The sequence below is a fragment of the Thamnophis elegans genome, chromosome Z (assembly GCF_009769535.1).
Source record: "Thamnophis elegans isolate rThaEle1 chromosome Z, rThaEle1.pri, whole genome shotgun sequence".
NCBI classification, from domain to species: Eukaryota; Metazoa; Chordata; class Lepidosauria; order Squamata; family Colubridae; genus Thamnophis; species Thamnophis elegans.
The window spans coordinates 20,748,513-20,754,813 of record NC_045558.1 but is presented as its reverse complement, the minus strand read 5'-3'; positions in this window follow the sequence as shown (position 1 = coordinate 20,754,813).

Genomic DNA, 6,301 nt, shown 5'->3' with positions numbered 1-6,301 from the left:
AATTGGCAAGATGTGTACTACACATGAACCATAGACCAAGCACACCATGTATCTTGTTTTGGTAAAATAAGTTAATTTGAGGCTCAATGCATTTTGCAGTCGGGGTTTCTGAATGGGTTTTCATCTTGGTCAGTGGTGCATTTAAGTCTTGACTGATTTGTAAAATAGTCCTACAAGAGTACTTCTTTGAGATGGTACTGTATATTAATTCATTTATTTCCAAATGAGACAAGACAGGCTTGTTGTGTTTAGCTACCTGCCTGTTCATTCTGCCCTGCCCTGAAATAAGTTACCTGGTTTGCTTTCAGCCTATGTATTTGGAAATATTGACATGTCCCCCCACCCCTTACCTTCACGTTTGAGACCTGAATGCTGTGCAATGGAGTGAGCTCCCGTTATTTGCCCCAGCTTCTGCCCACCTAACAGTTTGAAAACATGCAAATGCGAGTGGATAAATAGGTATTATTTCTGCGGGAAGGTAACATGTTTATCTACCTTCATTCGTGATAACATTCATTGTTAAATGCTATAAAAAAAAAACAACAGTAAACGATGTCCTAGTCTGATGCCCTTCAAATGTGTCAGCTTGACATTCCCATGATTCTGTGGTGGCTAGGGATTTTGTGGTTGATGTTAAACAGAACTGGAAGAGGAGCCCTGCCAGATTTCTATTGTGTTAGTATCCATCCCTTTTGTTGGGTTATTCCCTACTATGCTGTCTTTTCCCCTCCCACTGCTTCTCCATTTCTCCTAAAAAGTCAGGAATTCCCGTTTAATACAGGAAGCAACTCTTCTATTCTTGCCTTTATAATAAAGCTGGAAATGACAATCTTTTCTCAGAAAATAGTAAATAGGCACCATATGTCATCTAACAAACTTCGGTCTTCATATATGTATGAACCTGGGCTAATTGGCCTGCCAAAATATTTTAAACCATCTGGTTGAACATAGCTGGTTTTGAGAAATTATGTTTACCATGCTGTCTTAATTTATTGTCAACAATATTAAGTAACACAGTTGCTGCTAAAGAACAATCTTGGCAGGAGTGGGGGTGGTAGTGTATTTGACAGTGTATGTGGATGTGTGCATACATGTTCACTACTTTTTTAGCACAGGACAAGTAAGCTTCTCTGTTTCCATTTAAGTATAGCTGAAATAAATATAGAGTGCAATATCAGTGCGTTGAAAGACATATCACAGGATGATAATACATTTGCCCAGATCAACCAGGCTGTAGCTGAGGGAAAGAAGGTCTGTCAGATAAGCAGTAAGGTGGCGTTAGGAGAAAATGTTGCCAGGTGAAACTGAATTTCTGTGTTCAACCAAACGACAGGAATCAAAAGCAGAGGGCATGGACAGAAATAGAGGAACCCACTATGAATGGTCAAGTTTATCATTTGTTGCCAAAGACTGCATCAACATGCAACAAGATCTATCTTCAGTTTCTGGACTCCATTCTTGGCTAGCATCTAAATTTTGGATCTCAACAGTACATTTGCTTTTACCTCCTTCAGTTCTGCTAGGGTATATTCCTTAACTAATTTTATTTTTAAAACTATTTACATTTTTAATGGTTTATTTTTGATATGCTTTTTATCCACTATATAATTCAGAAACATTCTTGAGGAAAAAATATAGAACAAAAATATAGAATGAAACCAATTTCATTGTATTTAAGTACAATGACAATAAAGATTATACTTAACAGGAATTTGTAGCTTATTGAGACTTGAGATTGGCTGGGATCTTATTGTTATGGGGAATCTCGCTATCTTTCTGACAATGAATGGGGTTTTTGAGTGTGCCCAATAGTCAACTGGGCCAAACATTCCACTAACGTTACAGATGTTGTTCCTCTCCAATTCCCAGCATGGCCAATGGTAAGGAATATTGGGAGTTGTAGTTCAGCAACATCTGGAGGACACTGAGTCATTCCCTATTCCTAAATCTCTAATCAACTTGAACACCTAAGATATATAAAACAAATGAACAATGCATGTCCCATGAGACATTGTTGTATCATGACTTTTTTGCCTTCATGGAGCTGGGGTGAGCGTGGCCTGGGTGTGATGACTCCAGCCCATGAGCCGCTAGTTTGACACCCCCCCCTGCCATATACTATTTCAGACAAATGGTTAGCCAACATCTTCTTAAAAACTCCCAGTGTTGGAGCATCCACAACTTCTGGATGCAAGTTGTTCCACTGATTTTTTCCCTAGTTCTAGGTTGCTTCTGTCCTTGATTAGTTTCCATTCCATTCCTGCTTTCAAGTGCTTTGGAGAATAGCTTGACTCTCTTTTCTTTGTGGCAACCGCTTAGACTTTTACTCCCAGAATTCCTGAGAAGATAGCAGCTATGAAAACTAATTTGTAAGATACAAAGCATCGGATCCGGATACAGAATAACAGAGTTGGAAAGGAGCTTGGAGTCTTCTAGTCCAAGCACCAGCTCAAACAGAAGACCCTAATACCATTTTAAACAAATGGTTGTCCAGTATTCTTAAAAGACTCCAGTGCTGAAGCACCCACAACTTCAGAAGTCAAGCTGTTCCGTTGGTTGGTTGTTCTTACTGTCATTACAGACTGTCCTTGCAAAAACATTTATTTAATGTTTGCTAGCAAAGACCATTAAGTATAAAGCATAAAAACCACTACAAAAAAATGGAGCCAATTTAGAGTACACTTCAGATTTCCTTTAACCTACCTGACTTCCTCTGACTTGGTTAAGATGTTTGGTGTTGACAGGCTGTGTTTTGCAAATATAGTGGGATGTGTTAAAAGATTTTTAGAGAATAAATAACAAATTGATATGGGTCATTCTAGTTAAGCAGAATAACACATTTAATATTCATACCTGGCTGACTGATAATAATACATTGTAAGCAATAATTCATTGGTGGAAACTTGCATGATCTTTGCTTCCTTGATTTTGCTCTTTCCAGTCTAGTTTATGCATAGGAAGCAAACCAATGCAATTAACAGGCTTTCTTCTGTGGGGGGGAGGGGGACAGTGAAAGTAGCCAGCATCTTGGCCAGGATATATATTTCAGGAACCAGAAGTCCTATGCCATTTCAAAAGGACTAATTATCAGACAATGGATGCACACACATCTTACAGATCCAGCAGTCAGGATGTACTCAGCTGTCTTTTTCACCCTAACAAGGGACGTTTGTACAGAACTGCCAAGGAAGTTGTCATTTCTGCGTCCGCTATGCTACTAACCTTTGTCAAGAATGCTAATGTCAGAGCAGAAAAGGCTCAGTTATGTTGAATTTCCTTTCTTTAGAAAAAAAATAGAAAGCATTTACTGTGTTTGCAGGGATGTCAATATGGTGTTGTATATTGCGAGCTAAAAATGCCAAGCAAACATCTTTAGCAGTATTTGTTATCGGTGCCAAACATTTATTTTTCTGAAGCCCTTAGCCTTACAATTAGATTACTCCTTTTCTAATCAGGAAATATGGAATTATCCTCATGCATGGTCATTAAGATAGTCCATGTTTATAACTCAGTAAACAAAAATCAAGTCATGGCTGCATGCTGTATCATAAGTACAATATCCAATTTAACTGTTCCTTGGCATAAAAAAGACTATCTTGCAAAAGGAATATTGGTTGATTTTTCATAGCCTGTTATCCCCTATTGTCCATTAAAGGTTTATTTCAGTCATATCACCTCCATTTAATAAATTTTCATATCTTTGAAATATACTTAAAACCATATATTGCATATAAGAACTTACACAAGAATAAGGATTATGAAGAATCCCCAAAGGTCCTCCAGATATTGTTGAATTACAATGTTGCATGGCTTGGGGAGGGGACCACAATGGCTCAGCAGAAAATAGATAAATAGGTACCTGTTCTGATCCAACCCCCCAAACACAACGAACCCTCTGAATTTGAAACGATTCCTTTATTAGGAGTGCCAGCAGTCCTGGCAAAAAGTTTGTTTCACCACAGGCTAACAAGTCTGTATGGAAGGGAGATGAATAGTTGTCTGCCACATCTATTCATCTCTGCCCCCTGCCTTTTATTCCCAAAGCTAGGTGGGGCTTCACTAGCAGCAGCGGCTCTTCCATCCCAAGGATCGGCCCATAGATTTCCACTGCTCTCCTCTCCTCTGCTTCTGCACATCATGCACTGGGACCCAACTGTTCCTCCTCTTCCTCATCAGCCACCCCCAGATCTGGGAGCTGTTGATTCTCCATCTTGACGGCTGACGGATGGCCCAGGCTCTACTTCTGTCTCTCTCTGACAGCTCCATTCCCTCTTCCCCCTTGGAGCTCTCAGGTTGTCTCAATGCTGACCTTGACTCCCATGCTTCCTCATCCGATTCAGCGGCTGAAGGGGCCAGCAGCTGACAGGCCACAACAGTATCACTTCAGTGGGAAGATAACAATGTTCCATGAGCCTCACTGTAAAGTCATGCTGGCCACATGGCCGCAAAAGTATCTTCAGAGAAAACTGGCTCTCTTGGCTAAGAAACAGAGATGAGCAACCCCGCCCACTAGGTCAAGCATGACTGCACAGGGGAAATCTTTATAGTCTGGGGGTAGTAGGGGAAGCAATTAGCAACATGTACAATGTGACATTATGGCTTGTGTCAGATATTGCAATGCAAATAATTGCAATATTTTCATGATGGCATCATCATGTATATGTTCTCATGTCAATGTCATGACAGCTTATTCCTGGTGTTTGTTTATAGGAGGGAACTAAAGATTCCTCAAAAAAGTGTGTGTGTGTGTGTGTGTGTGTGTGTGTGTACATGCATGCATAGTACAGTATAGATACATACATGCATACATACACCTGATGCTAGCAAAAATGTAGCACTCGAATGTGTATAATTTCCTCCCATGTTTTCTATATACCAAGCCACTTTCTTGTAAACAAGATAGATATAGTAAGGTATCTTAAGTTCACACTGCAGGACATCCAGACAGGAGCCGTGCCTTCAGCTAAATCCAATTATCATCATACACCAAACATCTGCTCGGAAGTTTGTTCAGCTGGACAAAGCAATATTCAGAAAATGAAGTTTTTTTTTCAAACAATGGTGTGTAAACCCAGTAAATTATGGAACAGAATACATGTAGTATGGCAGTGTAGAAATAAAGTAAACAAATAAGCAACTGTGATTCTTCTAACTTGACATCACAGCTGTTTTTTAAAAAATGGGTCTGTGTATTCCTTTTGTTATAATCTTTAAAATGGGATTGATATCAGAAAGATATCTTATAAGTTAATTGGAAGATAAAATATCCCATTTTGTCAATCAGATGAAAAATTTAGTAGGGTGGGTAAAGAACAAGGTTAACTCTTTAATATTTGTTTGTTTGTTTGTTTGTTTGTTAAATATATATGCTGTGTATTTCATTATCAAGTGATTATGAGCAGCTTATGCCCTTAATAAAGTAAGAATATGAATCAATTACATATCCATGAGATCACAGGCTGACCTTTATCCTTTGTCGTCTTTATGTTGGGAAAAAGCTAAAATGGAAGAAAATGCAAGGTCACTGGGGAGAGATTTTTTGCCAGAATCCAAGTGCACATGAGTCCAAACTATGCCTACTTTCACACACTAATTTTAATGATGATTTTAAGAAACCATAACAGCGCCCTATCACGTTCAAGCTGACATAGTATGTAAAACTATACCATTCATTTGAGCTCATCTCAGAGTGACTTCTGTAGTTCATAGTTTCTTTTTCTTTCAATCAAATTTTTATTTTTTATATACTTTATACATATCAATGTGTAAATGGTGCGGTAACTGGGTAACATACATTTCAGTATACATAAACATAGTCTTCTTATTCCTAAATATTACATTTCATATTATTTATATATGCTTTTCATTATCACCATTTCTGAACCATCTTTCATTTTGTATATCTTAACATATTGATATATTATTATTTCCCCCCACTATTTTCTATCCCTATTTTAACTTCTCCCTTTTATATCGCTATAGTATTCAAAGACGTGTTGTCCACCTATTTAGTTGTTCATATTTCCTCAGTTAAATCAAAGTTCCGTCCTTCGTTTTTTCATTATTCAATATCTCCTTATACAGTTTCAGTATCAATCACAATCATTTATACATTTAGAGTATTTCTATTCATATTCTTTTCAGTTCTTCAATCCATATAATTCTACTCTTAATACATATGTTTAGATTAATATATATTTCCCTAATAGTCCATTGTTAAGTTCTAACCTTCCACTGTTGTTCATATTTTTATATATATTTAGTAGTAGAGGCATTCAAAATCTATTTTTCTAATTCTTCA